Here is a 16,658-nt window from a genome sequence, read left to right on the forward strand (position 1 = left end):
AAACTCTTTATTTTCATTGAATGCTTTTATGCATTTAATTTCCCTTTGGGAAATTAAACATTTTCTCTAACTATAAATAAATCATCTCTATATATTTTTGATCCTTTTATATTCATTAACTTAAGGGAAGACCATTAAAAATCCACACTATTATAGTATTAAAATCTTTAATCTGAAATTATTAAAATTTAGTTAAGATTAGAGTTGTATTTTTTGATGTAGACATCCCATGTAGTACTTTTTGATGTAGATATTCCATGTAGCTCCTTGGAGACCTCAAATAGTCTTTTACCCAATTAGAGTAATAAAAATCTCCTAAATCACAGACTTTGACAGCCGAAGAATGTAATACGTTTTTGAAAAATGGAGCTCTGCTTTGCCCTCTTCATTTCTAGCTTCAAAGTCTACTTTGCGGAAGGCACCTACACAGGATCTGTGAGCTGCAGGCCCCAGGGGTACACTCTGAATTCACAGCCCAGAGAATTCCTCTCCAGAGGAAGGTTTCTTCGACTATCATCAAGCCATTTCATCAGGAAATCTGAAAGCTGGGAGAGCATATTTCAATGCCAATAGCCCTAAGTCACAGAGGAATGCCAGATTTCACTTGGGGACTTCTAAAGAGATTTCCAACCTATAAGCTATTCAACTGAAAAGTGCTTGCTTCCAAGCTGCTGAGTTAAAAATTTCCCAGATTGCAATTCTTAAGTTCAAATGTATTCCTCACAGAGCACACCAAGGTGCATCTGCCAATGCAAATATAAATAGTTAACAGGATGGAACAGTATGTCCATTATCACAAGTAGTCAAAGAAATGCCAATAAAAGGGGACATTTTCTCTTATTAATATGGCAAAGGTCAAAAAAATAAAAATACTCATTTCTGAGGAGGGGGTCAAAGAAGTGATGCTTCCTTCCGTACACTGATGGTGGAGGGAGTGTGAACTGACATACATGTTTTTGGAAAGTAAACCTATCATGTGGAAATAATGAGGCACAAAAAAGTTTTTTCTCAAGGGTATCCTCTGCAGTTTTATGTATAGTGGTAAAAATTGGAAACAGCCTAAGTGTTCAAAAATAGGAACAGAGTTTAATAAATTATAAGGCATTAAAAGAATAGAATAGTAAGCAAACATTAAAATATTCTTCTAAAATAATATTCATGGACATAAAAACTACTCAAGTTATAATAAATTAAAGCTACTACAACAATAAAGAATATAGAATTGTGCTTGAAATATGATCCAATTTCATTCATGTGCTAAAATATTAAAAGTATGGATCTATGTATGGTGGAATTAGGAATGATTTCTATATTCATCTTTTTTGTGGTCAGCATGTATTCCTTTAAAATCAGAAAAAAAATAAAATATTTTTTCAAAACAAAACAAAAGATCCCAGAATAATGAGCATGTGCCTTCTTTTGCTGAGGTCAATGGTTTCCTTGTTGCCAAAAAATTCAATGAATGCACTAAAGTGCTAAAACCCTCATCTCTCTCACTTCACCTGTCAGAGGCATTCAACACAGTTGTCCAAGTCCTCCTCACTCTCATTTCCTTTTACAGCAGTGAGGACCATGGTTTGTGTGTCCATGTCATACGCAAGTTACATGGAACTCTCCTATCATTCTTTTAGGAATAAGCTACTGTGATTTTTTTTCTTTTTCAGTATAATGGAATTTTAAAAGGAATAACACATCCTCCGTAAGATTCTCACTGCTGGTACAGTTTTAGTTCTTAATATGGTGTCTACTATTAAGTGGAATCACAATGATATTTAGATGTGACCATGTGTTAGACAGTATAAGTCAACATCAAGAAAACATTATGCTGATCCTAGGATGTCTTTGCTGAAAAAGTGGTCTAAAGGGGAAAAAGAGACTAAATGCTATTTAGTTCAACATGAAAAAAAAGGAGAATCAGCTTGACAAATATGAACAAGAATATAAATATGCCTTAAGGCAAAGGGTCAAACGGTTTATAAACTTTCAGGTTCACCTAAACTCTTTGGTCATCTTTATACTTTGACCCATGCTTAGAGTGGCCTGTCTGAGACTGCTGCCATTGACCTCCTCCTTTTCCTCAGAAGACATCAGCCCAGATCTCACCTATTTTTTTATGCCTCCTCTGGAAGAGATGGCCATGATGCCCAATGTTTAGAATCAGCCCAAGGAGAGCTTACTTTACTATGATCTGTATCAATGAGATCCATGAGTTCATGGACCTCTATTCTTAATGCACAAAATCTCTCTAGAACCAAGTGAAATGGTAAAGGGGATGGGCCAAATTGCATATTATATTTTGACAACTGAAGGCTATCCCAGCAAATAACCCTCTGTGTTCAGAGTCTGGGCTTGAGGATGCTTAATTGGGTCCATCTACCATAGGCAAGTGCTGACAGTATAAATCCTCCTGCTTATGGTCTGAGTCTGGCCAGGCCCCCCATTCCGTTTTGTTAGTGAGAAATCCCCAAATAAAAAGGAGTGAATTCTCCTTGAGACACATCGCAGGACTGAAACAGTGCCCTATTAGTTTGAACTCTTGGTTTCATTCTGTTGTAAGTAGATAAAGGGTAAAATAGACTAAGAGGGGATCTTTTATTATGAGGCTAAAAGCTTATATCTTAAATGGTTATACATCTAAAATGCAAATCATCCTATATATTAAAAGGCTAATATGCAAATTGTCCCCTCAGGAGTTTGACTGTCTGGGAGTTTGACCACTTGCTATGACGTGCGCTGACCACCAGGGAGTGGCGCAGAATAAAGGAAGGCCCCGGCCGGCAGCTGGCAGCAAGGGGGAGGGCAAGGGGGAGAAAGGAAGGCCCTGATTGGCCCTGATCGCCAGCCGGGACTCTACCCATGCACGAATTTTGTGCACCAGGCCTCTAGTACTGCATAAAAAAGAGTGCTTTCCTCTGTCTTCTATGTCTGCACATCTGAGGTAGAAATATTGACTCATGCTCTCCTACGTGCCAGATGCTGCCCATATCTTATCTTGGGTAACCTTTACTGAAAAGTTGCATCACTTACAGGATGTTTACTATGTACCAGGCATGATTTTAACTGATTTATCTATGTTATTTTTACAACAACCCTGTGAGGGAAATATTACTTTTAACTACTTCCAAATTAAAGATGAGGAATAGAGGGCACAGAGTAGTCAAAGCATTTGTTCGAAGTGACACAGCTACTCAGTGGCAGAGCTGGGATTTGAACCCAGGCAGTGTAGGTCCAGAGCGGTGGACCATCTAGAGCAGCCCAGTACTGCAGAGTCATCTGTGATGATGAAATGTTCTTGTGCTGTCCAGTACGGTAGCCATAGACACATGTGGCTATCGAGAACTTGAAATGTGGCTAGTGCAACCGAAGAACTGAATTTTAAATTTTATTTAATTTGAATTAATTTGAATTTAGATAGCCTTGCATGGCTAGTGGCTATTATACCAGACAACACAGCTGTCAAGTCTGTGCATAGTAACTACCAAAATAACTTTAGAATGGTGGTGGTATCCTTCACAGGACAGGACACTGGGTGTCGGAGAATTTGGGGGATGTAGCCAAGGCTCTAAAACTAGAATGTGGACATGCCTGGATGTCAGGTTCTAAAGCCACATGCGTTGGTCGTCAGAGCTGCACCTATCCCAGCCTTCTTCCCTACAACCCATCCATTCTCCTGGCTCTTCATCTCTTTCCAAACAGGATCAGAAAGCATATCTTTCTTCTTTCACCCTATCGAAGTCTCTTTTTCCCTTCCTCTATTATTAATGCAGTAACAGTAGAACAGCACTTAGTGGCAAAACGTCATGCTACATGTGTGGGGGATGCGGCATGGCCCAGCAGAGCTTAATTGACCGAAGTGGAACAGCATAACTTGGTAGTAGGTGGTGTACTCATTCTTAACATTGTTAAGGGCTTATCCCAAACTGTTCTTTTGTTGTCTCTCTCGGTTATCCTTCCCTCCAATCTACCACAATTCTTCCATCCTTGGGAACAAAATATATGCAGCATAATCAAAACAGCCTTTGGTTAAAAGCACTAAAGTTTTATCTACTTCACATTTTATTATTTAATTTGACATTTCCACAGCTTCCCTTCCACCCCCACCCCAAACTTCTTTCAATTAGGTTCACATTAGCTAATATTATTATTAAAGAAAAAATACAAAATCATTTATGGTTTGGGAGACTGTCACTTTTTCTTAAGCATGGTTTTGAATAAACCAATCTTGTATTAACCCCTGGTGAGCCAAACACAGTGTCTTGTGCCCAGTAACCTCTCAACAACTATTCACATTTTAATTGATTCGCCTTTCTTCTACCTTCCTTTAGTGACTTTGAACTGATCTGAGTAGGAAATCTCACTTTAATCATTGGGCATGAACAGAGAAAACAGACCTCTGTGCAACAACAACGGAAAACCAAATTTAAAAACTGGTGCACCAGGCTTAAAGCACCCAGGCAATCCTTTTTGGCATTAGAAGAGAAGAAATGCTGTTACTTTGTCAGATAGCAGCCTGCCCATCTGATCACCAAATACTATCGCTGTCTTATCTGGAGATGAAGACTCACCAGCTCCCAGACAGAGGAGGCAGAATCTAATGTTTCCTGGTGGAGAGCGGCGTGCCAGTATTTCCAGTGACCTGGAAAGCAGGAGTCTGCTGGCAAGCAGCTTGAGAAGAGGACACTTTTAAGACGCTGAAAAAATGGGGAGAAAGGGCATTTGTGATTAGGTCTCCTCGATGCTCCTAATCCCCCCTGTGACGTACTCTGGACATCTTGGATCTTAAATGAGGTATGGCCAACCTGATAGTACTTAAAAATCCAGAACCTTGATGTAAATTAGTGTTCTTATTTCCACTGACTCATTTGGAGGGACTTAGTTCACATGGTGGTATGAACAGAGAAGGAGAAAGGAGTAAGGAGCAGGCATTTCATAATTTCTCAAAATATGATTTCTAGCATTGTACTTTTAAACAGAAGTTCTTGCTACTCCCAAGCCACGTCCCGGAGCAATCCCACTGTCAAACCATGCTGTTCCCTGGTGTGCAATCATAGGGGAGGCCCCTCCCACTGATGGACAGCTGGCTCCAGATGATATGGATCAACATTCACTCCAGTGGTTGGCAAACTCATTAGTCAACAGAGCCAAATATAAACAGTACAACGATTGAAATTTCTTTTGAGAGTCAAATTTTTTAAACTTAAACTATATAGGTAGGTACATTATTATTAACTTAATTAGGGTACTCCAAAGGCTTAGGAAGAGCCACACTCAAGGGACCAAGGAGCCGCAGTTTGCTGACCACGGCACTAGTCCAATTTTTTTCTCTCTAAACTAGTATTTGAACTAGTTGGTCGTCCTAAACTAGGACTTGAACTAGTATTGGTGTCAAGGGCTGTAGGACCATGAATAGTATCACATTCCGGTGGACAATGCATAGATTTCCATGGTCTTTGAAGTTAAACTCCCAGGGGTTCTCAGCCCTTTAGAATCATTTAGAACCATTTGAGTCAACTGGGGAGCTTCTAAAAATGACAATGTCCAGTTTCAGTATCAGGAAATTTATATTTAATTGGCCTGAGGTGGGAGCCTGACATCAGTGATGTCAAAGGGATCCCCAGGTGATCCCAAAATGTAGTTAGGGCTGAGGTCTCCTGGCTGGAGCAACTAGCAGCTTCAGTTTGTCTCTCTTTTTTTTTAAATATATTTTTTATTGATTAAGATATTACATATGTGTCCTTGTTCCCACATTACCCTCTACCACCACCACCACCCCCCCCCCCCCCGCTCATGCCCTCACTCCCCCGTTGTCCGTGTCCATTGGTTAGGCCTATATGCTTGCATATAAGTCCTTTGGTTGATCTTTCCCCCTTACCCCTACCCTCCCCTACCTTCCCTCCAAGGCCCGACAGTCCAATCAATGCCTCTCCATCTCTGGATCAGTCCTTGTTCATCAGTTTATGTTGTTCATTATATTCCACAAATGAGTGATATCCTGTGGTATTTATCCACTCTCCAGTTCCATCCATGCTGTGGCAAATGGTAAGAGTTCCTTTTTCTTCTTCCTCTTCTTAAAGAATACCTTTCAGCATTTCATATAATGCTGGTTTGGTGGTGATGAACTCCTTTAGCTTTTTCTTATCCGTGAAGCTCTTTATCTGATCTTCTATTCTGAATGATAGCTTTGCTGGATAAAGTAATCTTGGTTGCAGGTTCTTGCTATTCATCACTTTGAATATTTCTTGCCACTCCCTTCTGGCCTGCATAGTTTCTGTAGAGAAATCAGCTGACAGTCGCATGGGTACTCCCTTGTAGGTAACTGACTGTCTTTCTCTTGCTGCTTTTAAGATTCTCTCTTTATCTTTTGCTCTTGGCATTTTAATTATGATGTGTCTTGGTGTGGTCCTCTTTGGATTCCTTTTGTTTGGGGTTCTCTGTGCTTCCTGGACTTGTAAGTCCATTTCTTTCACCAGGTGGGGGAAGTTTTCTGTCATTATTTCTTCAAAAAGGTTTTCAATATCTTGCCCTCTCTCTCCTTCTGGTACCCCTATAATTCTGATGTTGGTACGCTTGAAGTTGTCCCAGAGGTTCCTTACACTATCTTCATATTTTTGGAATCTCTTTTCTTTTTTCTTTTTCGGTTGGGTATTTTTTGTTTCTTTGTATTTCAAATCTTTGACTTGATTCTTGGGATCCTCTTGTCTGCTGTTGGATCTCTGTAAATTATTCTTTATTTCAGTCAGTGTATGCTTAATTTCTAGTTGGTCCTTTTTCATGTCCTCCATGGTCTCACTATACTCCTTGAGGGATTCATTAAATTTATCGGCGGTTTCCATAAAATTCTTGAAAAACCTTATAAACGTGGCCTTGAACTCTATATCCAGTCATTTGCTTTCCTCCATTTCTGCCAATTGTGACCTGTTTCTTTGTCTCCGCATTTTGGCTGCTTCCCTGTGTTGATAGAGTGGCCCTGCGCGCCAGGTGTCCTGTAGGGCCCAGTGGCTCAGCCTCCCCAATTACCTGCGGTGGACACTCTTGGTGCACTCTTGGTGCCTTGGTTGTTGTAGGATCACTGGGAGGAATTGACCTCCAGGCCAATTGGCTGTGAGAATCAGCTGTGTCTGAAGTGGGAGAACTTCTGTGCTGAAGACACCCTTCTGGGGCAAGACTTGCTTCAGTGGGGCTTTGGTGCTCACTGAGTCTGCTCCCTGAGTGTGTCCCTTATGGATCTGAGGAGTTGCAATCTGGATGGTCCCCCTCTGACCACTGGGTACAGTGGCTCCTGGATCTAAGGAGGTGCTAATTCAGCCTCTGCCTGAGGCCACACAGCAGGAGCCACGAAGAGGCTCAGCTGTGAAGCAATGCAAGCCCCTGCGGGGCCTTGGGCCTTCTCTTGGAAGTTCCGGGTCTGCCTGGCTCGGCTGCAGTTAGGTACATTCACATGCAAAAGCCTCTGCCGCAGCCTGGGTTGGGCGGGGTCTCAGGGAGTCAAAGGGCGGTGAAAGCATCTATGGTGATTCTCCGCCCAGAGTCGCGCGTCTCAGTGCCCCGGTAATGGCTGCAAGCACCTCTGAGGGAAATCCGCCCTCAAGTTCTCCCGCTGCCGCCTGACAGAGCAGCCTCTCCCCGTATGAGTTCTGGGTCCCCAGAGACTTCCCGGAACTGGAGTTCAGAGCAGTCGGGAGCTTGTGATTCAAAAAAAACAGCCGCGTCCTCAGGTGCCACCCCCTTTCCGCGCGCGCGAGCCGCCGTACCTCTGCACTTCACTTCAGCAGCTCCTCTGGCTCTCAGCGTGCTTTTCTTTCCTTCTAGTTGTAGAATTTACACTCAGCCAGGCTTCCTGTTGTTCTGGGTGATGTCTACTCTGTCCTTTGTGGTATTTTTCAATTGTTGTGGGAGGCGACAATTTCCCGGTGTTTATCTATGCCGCCATCTTAGTTTCTCCCTCCCAGTTTGTCTCTTTTACTATAACCATCCTAGTGAGTGTAAAGTGGCATCTCATTGTGGTTTTGATTTGCATTTCCTTAATCTACACTAATAAAAGAGAAGAATGGTAATTGGCGTACGACGATACCCTTTTCATTGGCTAATCAGGGCTATATGCAAATTAACTGCCAACTAAGATTGGCAGTTAACTGCCAACTAAGATTGGCAGTTAACTGCCAACAAGATGGCGGTTAATTTGCATATGTAGGCACAATGCAGGGAGGCGAAAGGGAAAGCAGGAAGAAGCCCCCTGCCACTGACAGTGATCGGAAACCCAGGGGGGAGCTAAGAGCTGGGGGGCAGGGCCCTGCCCCCCAGCCATGATCGGAGAATCAAGTGCCTTTTCCGCCCTGGCCAGTGATAGCAGGAAGTAGGGGTGGAGCCAGTGATGGGAGCTGGGCACAGTCGAAGCTGGCAGTCCCGGGAGCTAGGGGCCCCTTGCCTGGGCCTAAAGCGAAGCCCACGATCGCGGGGCCGCTGCAGCTGTGGGTCCCCGCTGCCCGGGCCGGACGCCTCAGCCAGAGGCATCCTGCAGAGGCAGGGGCGGAGCCCATGCGATCGCACCCCCCCCACCCCCCCCGCTGCCACTGCAGGTCCCCGCTGCCCAGGCCGGAAGCCTAGGCCAGAGGCGTCAGGCCTGGGCAAGGGGCCGATCCAGTGATTGGAGGGTGATGGGGGTCAACGCCTGAGGGCTCCCAGTATGTGAGAGGGGGCAGGCTGGGCTGAGGGACACCCCCCCACACACACACACCCAGTGCACGAATTTCATGCACCGGGCCCCTAGTAATTAATAAGCATATTTTCATGAGCTTATTGGTCACTTGTATATTTCCTTTAGATAAATGTCTGTTCAAATTCTTTGCCCACTTTAAAAATTAAGTTGTTTTTTTATTGTTGAGTTGTAAGAGTTTTTAAAATATATATCCTGATACTAGACCCTCATCAGATATAAGATTTGCACATATTTCCTCTCATTCTATGGGCTGTCTTTTACTTTCTTGATGGTATAATTGCAATGCAAAAGTGTTTGGATTCAATGTAGTCTAATTTATTCATTTTTCTTTTGTTGCTTATGCTTTTGGTGTCATATCTAAGAAATTGTTGCTTAATCCAAGGTCACAAAGATTTATGCTTATGTTTTCTTCTAAGAGTTTTATAGTTTTAACTCTTACATTGAAGTATTTGATCCATTCTGAGTTAATTTTTATATATAAGATGAGCCCAACTTCCTTCTTTTGCATGTGGATATCCAGTTGCCTCCGCACCACTTGTTGAAAAGACTACTCTTTCCCCATGTAATTATCTTGGCACCTTTGTCAAAATCTATTTCCCATAAATGTAAGGGTTTATTTCTGGACTCCTGGCTCTTCCTCTATGGTTTGCTGCTCATTGGAGCAAATCTAGCATTATTAGCCCCTGTCAACTGAATGCCAGTGTGCTTCCCAATATAAACAACTCATAAATATCTAGAACACCCCTCAGGAGGCAATGCTCCCATCGAGAGCCTCTTCTCTAAAGTTACCTTCTGTACCCTTCAACCTATTCCTTTCTCTACCTCCGCCAGCCCATCTCCCACATTACTAAAACACATGTCTCTCCCAGGCTGTTCCTCCCTTGAACACTTTCAATAGCTCCTGATGCCCTGTGAACTGAAGTTCAAACTTTCCAACATGGCCCATCAGCTCCATACCCTCCAGCTTGTCCTGCACGCCACCTGGCCTATGGACCTGGCCTTGCCACTATGTGTTGCCCCTCCATCAGGTACACGGACGGCCCTTTGGGAATCACATCCATCCCTCAGAACCAGCTCCGTCAGCATCTCTGGCAGCCTTGTGGGTCTCTTCTCCAGCTGGTGGTGCCCTGCCTTGAGCTTCCAAAGTGTCTTCAGGAGACCTCCATCCTGGCCTTATCATTCCGAAATGCAAGAGCTGGATTCTCTTTTTTTGCCACTGGCCCTAAGTGCCCTGCCTTGTTTATCTTAGCACCCCCAGGTTCCACCTCCCTGCCAAGCACACTGCCTGGCCACTGTTGGGGACCAGTGAATTTTGGTCGAGAGAATGCATTGCTGTAAGTTCTTCCTGGGGAAATTCTCCAGTTCTCTGGAGACACTGATTAGCCTTGCAGCTCATGAAGATGTATTGCCATTTATTTGTATAATACACATGCCTCTATTTGAGAAGAAAGACAGGGGTCTGTCTGTCCGTGCAGTTCCAGGAGTAGGGAAGGAAGCTCCCAGTTTAAAACATCATCATCATCATCACCATCATCATTATCATCATCAGCAGAAAGTCTTCCAAATACTAAAAAATTCTCTAATGGGGCAAAACCTTTTTGTTCCATAAGGAAAGAGGCAGTTAAAACCCAAGTGCCCCAGGTGAAATTATCAGTGGAAATGCCCGATGGAAGATAAGCAGAGGCTATAGAGAGACGAGGCTCAGTCCTGGGGACCTAAAAGGAGCCACAGTGCAGGGACACCTGAAAAGAGAACAGTCGGGAGTGACTTGCTTGCAAACATTGTCACTGGAGTCAACCCCGACACCAATCCTCCTGTTACAGCTTTGATGCCCAAGCTATTGTTAAAATGTATTTTTGCATGATTTGATATTTTAAAATGATTGTTTTCTTTCTAAAATTAATATACATTAATTTTCTTTTCTTTTTTTTTTTCGATAAGGAATTCATATCCAAAATGTATTAGAAGCATACAACTCAACAGCAAATAACCCATTCGGAAAATGGGCAGAGGATCTGAATAATACATTTTTCAAAAAAAAGACATACAAATGGCCAACAAGTACATGAAAAGGTGCCCAACATCACCAACTGTCAGGGAAATGCAAATCAAATCCACAATGAGATGTCACCTCACATCTGGCTAAATAAAAAGGAAGCAACATCCATCACCACGAAGTCCACTTCCTACAGATGGCACTGTGAATGTTCGCGGGCACACGCTTCCAGTCACTTCGTTTCTCTCCAGTATTTAACCCCTCCTCAGTGTGGCTCTGATAGTCACTGGGGAAAACTGCACATTTCGGAACTGAGTTAGAAAGAGGCAAGCGCAAGAAGAGGGTAAATGAAGAATGCTGAGGAGTTTCCCAGCTCCCCTCTGTGCAGGGACTGTGCTGGGCACAGCTAGGAGTGATTAGAGTATTGATTCTATTACATCTTGCCCTGCACTGCCGTGACGTCAGTAATGTAATTCAGCATGGCCAGAATGAAATTAACCATGAGTCAGATGGCAGCTCCTGGCTTTTTAAGGGAAGGAGAAATGGATTTTGTCAAGGTTTATTAGTTCAACATTTTTTCTTCTATGTCTGTTTTTCATTTATTCAGAATGAAGTCCAATGGGCTATGTTGAAACCTCACCTTAATTGATGGTCAGCATTTCCTTCCCCCGAATGAAGGCTTTTACTCCAACTTCGCAAAGGCCAGCGCTAGGCCTGGGCAGCCTCTCCAGCATGGCTCCCTTCCTTCTTTCCTGCAGCATTCACCCACTTCAACCTTCATGGGTTGCAGCTGCCCTGACCACGCTGACAGCCCCGTCAGCCTCTGCTTGACTCCGTGGTGGATGCTGCTCTGAAAGCCCAACCCTGGGTATCACCTTTTTGCTCAGGAACCATCAACAGTTCCCTGGTGCAAAACAAATGAAGTTCGCACTCTTAGCAGTTTTCTTGCCTACCTTTCCAGTCATATACTCTGTTACTCTCACATGGCTCCTGTGAAAGTAATCTCTGAAGGGGCTGCCAAGCGCTTTGAAAAATATTTTGTTTCTTTAGCTAATTAGGAAAGTTATACTTTCATAACCCTCGTTGTAGACAATTTGGAAAGCCCAGCGAGTGAAAAGAAGAAAATAATAATTACCTATATCGCACTGCCTAAAATTAGCCACTTTGACTAACATGTTGGTGCAAAATGGTCCAAAATTATGTTCAAGCTGTACATACAATATTGTATTGTGCTGTTTTTACTTATTATGTTATGGACACTACTGAGATCATTGAAATATTCTTGTAAAATACAATTTGAATGGTTGTTCAATGTTCCATTACATAGTTGTCATCGTTCATCAATTGTTGGTTTTGTTATACATTTAGGTTTCTATCAAATTTTGACTGTCATAAGTAAACTTGCTTGCATATAAATCTTTAACCACATTATTGATGTTTGCTTAGAAGAGATTCCTAGAAGATGGTGCCACATAACTCTTCTGTCTATTATTTTAATAACTGGAGTATTTGTTTTATCTCCCCTACCAAATATGTGCCTTTCCTGTGCCAACTGGCAAAAAGTTCTGCCCATAGTAGGTGCCCTACAAATGATGGTTAAATTAAAAGACAGTTCATCTTCCTGTGTCTCAATTTCCTTCAGCAGTTTCCTTCATTTGTAAAATAGGGCATTGAATTATATTATCACTTAGACATGTCATTCTATGGTTTTTGTGGCTTCAGAATTTAGCTAATAACATATCTAAGATGTGATATTCACGAATAGTTGCTATCATAGCCCATTTCCTGTCTGGGTCACTGATTTCCTACAGGGCTCAGGATGCCCTGCAGCCTAGCTGTTGGGGGCAATACGGAAAGTTGGGAAGTCCATGATATTTGCATTCCCTCAACCTTCACTTCAATTTCTCCCCTGTGTGACCTTGCACAGAAGGTGTTAGCCTTCTGGATTTCAGGTCTTCTTCTGTAAATCATGCCTACGTTGCAGGGCCGATGGGAAGACTACATTGGATAATTGTGCAGAGCTCTGTAATAGTGGGCTTTAATTGTCATAGCTCTTATTGTAATACATGTTTCAATAAATCACTTAGGCATCCTGTGCTCTGGATGTTTGACATACTAGGGTTATTTTTCGAGGGAGGCATTGATCCTCTTTTTCAACATTGGCACAGTTAATGGCACATATAAGCCTGTTTTCTGCATGTGTACGTTTTTAAAAATTTTATTTTATTGTTTAAAGTATTACAGATAATAGTACATATGTATGTGTACTTTTAATAGCAGAATCTAGACACAGGGCATTCCTCAGAAAACCTAAAGGAAGTCCGTGTTGAATTTGCCCTTTCACTAACAGACACAGACACATCAAAGGAAGCCGATTCTTTGAATTTTCAGGTAAATTATATACAGATCGACATTATACTTACTGAAACATAGCCTACAGGCTCTCCCTAACTCCCATCACCACCTTTGTAACAAAAGTAAAATTAAACCACTAAGGTACTAAGCGGAAAAACAAAAGAGGACCCTGGAAGTGCCCAGAGGAATAAATTAATACATGGGAGGAATCCAATGACAACAAAATCTCAGACATATGCCAAAGCAATTTCTTCACCAATACATCTCCTAGGACATTGGAAACTAAAGAGAAAATAAACAAATGGGACTACATCAAAATAAAAAGCTTCTGCACAGCAAAAGAAACCATCAACAAAACAACAAGAAAGCCCACTGCATGGGAGAACATATTTGGCAATGTTTTCACCGATAAGGGTTTAATCTCCATCATTTATAGGGAACTCATACAACTTAACAAAAGGAAGATAAACAATCCAATCAAAAAATGGGCAAAGGACCTAAAGAGACACTTTTCAAAAGAGGACATTCAGAAAGCCAAGAGACATATGAAAACATGCTCCAAGTCACTAATTATCCAAGAGATGCAAATCAAAACAGCAATGAGGTACCATCCCACACCTGTCAGAATGGCTATCATCAACAAATCAACAAACGACAAGTGCTGGAGAGGATGCAGAGAAAAGGGAACACTCGTGCACTGCTGGTGGGAATGCAGATTGGTGCAGCCACTATGGAAGACAGTATGGAGTTTCCTCAAAAAGTTAAAAATGGAACTCTCATTTGATCCAGTGATCCCACTTCTAGGAATATATCCCAAGAAAACAGAAACACCAATCAGAAAGGATATATGCATCCCTATGTTCATGATAATGCAGCACAATTTACCATAGTGAAGATCTAGAAACAGCCTAAGTGCCCAACAGCCGATGAATGGATTAGAAAACTGTGGTACATCTACACAATGGAATACTATGCTGCTGTAAAAAAGAAGGAATTCTTACCATTTGCAACAGTATGGATGGAACTGGAGAGCATTATGCTAACTGAAATAAGCCAGTCAATGAAAGAAAAATACCACATGATCTCACTCATTTATGGATAATAAAGACCATTATAAACTGACAAACAAAAATAGATACAGAGGCAGAGCAGCATCGAACAGACTGTCAAACTACAGCAGGAAGGCTGGGGAGGGTTGGGGGGCGGGAAGGAGGGGTAAGAGATCAAGCGAAGGACTTGTATGCATGCATATAAGCATAACCAATGGACATAAGACACTGGGGGATAGGGGAGGCTGGGGGAATGTCAAGGGGGGAAAAAAAGAGACATATGTAATGCTCTTTGTAATACTTTAAGCAATAAAACAAAATTTAAAAAAAAGACAGAGTGTTCTTGGGGCCTTTCTGGTCTCTTAAGAAATTCCTTTCTTTTCACCCATCTCTCAGTTCTAGTCAGTCAGAGTTGGGCCAGGCTTCCTGTGGGCATGCTGCCTGCTCTTGTCCGTGGGTTCCAGGTGGTTTATGGAGCACAACTCTGTTCACAGTATTTCTGTACTAACTCCCTGCTTTTTGGGGGATGAACTGGTTGGTCCCTTTCCTGAGTATAGGCTGTCTAGGACTTTCTAATCGGATGTGGTATGAGGGTTCACTGGTAAGTTCATCCTTTGGAACGTGGAGCCCACTTTCCCAGATAATAATGGGCTGTTCTTCTGCTCAGCTGAGCTTAGTCCACAGGGAGAGGGTGGGGAGATGTAGGTATCCCACCAGCAGAGGCAGAGAGACTGAGCTGGGTCCAGTAAAGGAGAAAGTGTGGCTGGGGAGGGCTGGGTTATAATGAACATAAATGTTTGCTACCTGTGCATTGCTCAGATCCTTATGCCTGTATCTCAGAGGAAAGGGCAGAACCTTGCCCTCTAGGGAGCTTGGCCTGGCCTCCTTTCTGAGGTGGCACAGCCTTTGTGCCACCCCCTCCCAGCTTTTAGGCCCCAAGGCTCATTCTGTGCAGCTGGCTTGAGGGTCTGGGGGTCTTCAACATGAATCTTTATGTTAACAAACTACTAAAGAGATTTTTTTTGGGGGGGGGAAGGTCAAATGGCTGGATTAACACATACTATGGTTATAAATATAAAGTGTACACTTAGAGAAATCCCTGCCTCTATCACTTACTGGCTGTGTGATCTCGGGGAAACTTACTCCAGTTCTCCAAGCTTTAGTTTTCTCACGTGTCAACTGGGACTAATAATAGCACCTATCTTACAAGGTTGTTGTGAGCAATTATATAAAATAATATATGTAAATGCTTATCATAGTCCAGGCACCTTGGAATTGCTAAAGCAATAAACCCAAACAAACCCACAAACCTACCTTTCTCTTATTTAAAAATATTATGGCTTCAAGCCAGAAAGTTTTCAATCAGCCTTCATTTGAAACTGTCTCTGAGTTATGTAATTCCATATTGATTTTAGGAATAGTGCATCTGGAGTTGCCTAATTTCGTTACCTAGAGAAGTTTAATCTCATTTATAAAAACCTTATCAACAAGTGCTGATTCTGTGTCAGGCATTCTCCTGGGTGCTGGGGCAGGAGATGAGGGGGATAAGGCCCCAGACATCTCATGTTTAGTTGCTCTTGTCTGTGTAGTGCAAATGTCATTAGATGGGGGGTGTGGAACAGAAGAAAGTATGACCTGTTGGATAAGAGTGGAGATAGGCCTCTAAGTACCTCCATTCAAATCCCAGTTCTGTCCCTGGCCAACCATGTGATCTTGTAACTTGAGCTCCTACATCTGTTTGATTTTTTTTCTTCCGTAAAATGGGGTAATACTAGCATGTTCCCTAAAAGTATTACTGTGAGGATTAAATGAGATGCTCCATGGAGCTTGTTTAGAAAATGCAAGTTGATGGTATCAGTAAATGTTTATTACTATTTATTGAGAGGCAAGAGCCCTGAATTCTAGTCCTCCCTTTCTTACTAATAGTTTTCTAATCTTGTGCAAGACTCATGCCTCTGAATCAAAATGGAAGGAAAGATATCAACCTCTTATTGAATATATCACTTGTGAATAGGTCCTCCTGTTCAGTAGGTTGTCTTTTGTTTTGTTAAAGCTTTCCTTCAGCATACAGAAGCTGAATGAAGTTCTTTTTGTTTATTGTTGGTTTTGTTTCCCTGGCTTGAGGGGACATATCCAAAAGATACTCAGCCTGATGTTAAATAGTTTACTGCCTATGTTTTCTTCTAGGAGTTTTATGGTTTCAGGCCTTACATTTAAATTTTAAGCCCATTTTGAGTTCATTTTTGTGTATGGTGTAAGAGAGTGGTCTAGTTTAATTTTTTTTTTTTGTATGGATCTGTCCAGTTTTCCTAATACCACTTGTTAAAGAGACTGCTGTTTATCTAGTGTATATTTTTACCGCCTTTGTCATGGATTAGTTGACCATGTAAGCAAAGGTTTATTTCTGGGCTCTGTAGTCTGTTCCATTTATCTATGTGTCTGTTTTGGGGCCGGTACAATACTGTTTTAATAAGTATAGCTTTTGATATCCAAAACATATAAGAAACTCCTACATCTCAATAAAAAAATAAACAATCCAATT

The 16,658-nt window shown here is 42.2% G+C and overlaps 1 protein-coding gene across 2 annotated transcripts in view; it reads right to left on the reverse strand.

Moving 5' to 3' along the window:
• The window catches only part of SLC7A14 (solute carrier family 7 member 14), a 104,758-nt gene that overhangs the window by 63,432 nt on the left and 24,668 nt on the right, over positions 1-16,658 (reverse strand). The window contains exon 2 of one of the 2 annotated variants that reach the window (XM_081085908.1): positions 4,566-4,691. The exons of the other annotated variant lie outside the window; for it this stretch is intronic. The gene's annotated coding sequence lies outside the window, so the exon portion shown is untranslated. The remainder of the gene's footprint in view (positions 1-4,565; positions 4,692-16,658) is intronic. 2 annotated transcript variants of the gene reach the window in all.

This window comes from Myotis nattereri (assembly GCF_964212035.1).
Source record: "Myotis nattereri genome assembly, chromosome: 3".
NCBI classification, from domain to species: Eukaryota; Metazoa; Chordata; class Mammalia; order Chiroptera; family Vespertilionidae; genus Myotis; species Myotis nattereri.